This window comes from Palaemon carinicauda, chromosome 1 (assembly GCF_036898095.1).
Source record: "Palaemon carinicauda isolate YSFRI2023 chromosome 1, ASM3689809v2, whole genome shotgun sequence".
Taxonomy (NCBI): domain Eukaryota; kingdom Metazoa; phylum Arthropoda; class Malacostraca; order Decapoda; family Palaemonidae; genus Palaemon; species Palaemon carinicauda.
Genome location: NC_090725.1, coordinates 104,878,720 through 104,879,234, shown reverse-complemented (window position 1 = coordinate 104,879,234; position 515 = coordinate 104,878,720).

Here is a 515-nt window from a genome sequence, read left to right as displayed (position 1 = left end):
GGAAGAATAAATGAGCGGCTTGGCAAACGAGAAAAAAAGAGGGAATAAGATAGGCTGCAGAAGAAGATGAAAGGATCGAAAGAATAGATGAGAGGCTTGGCAAACGAGAAAAAAAAGGAGGCATAAGATAGGCTGCAGAAGAAGATGGAAAGAGAGGATGAATAGATGAGAGCTAAGGAAACGAGAAAAAAAGAGGGAATAAGATAGGCTGCAGAAGAAGATGAAAGGATAGAAAGACTAGATGAGAGGTTTGGCAAACGAGAGAAAAAAAAAGGAGGCATAAGATAGGCTGCAGAAGAAGATGGAAAGAGAGGATGAATAGTTGAGAGGATTGGCAAACGAGAAAAAAGAGGGAATGAGATAGGCTGCAGAAGAAGATGGAAAGAAAGGATGAATAGATGAGAGGATTGGCAAACAAGAAAAAATAGGGAATAAGATAGACTGCAGAAGAAAATGGAAAGAGAGGAAGAATAGATGAGAGGCAAAGCAAACGAGAAAGAAATAAAAGGAAAAGA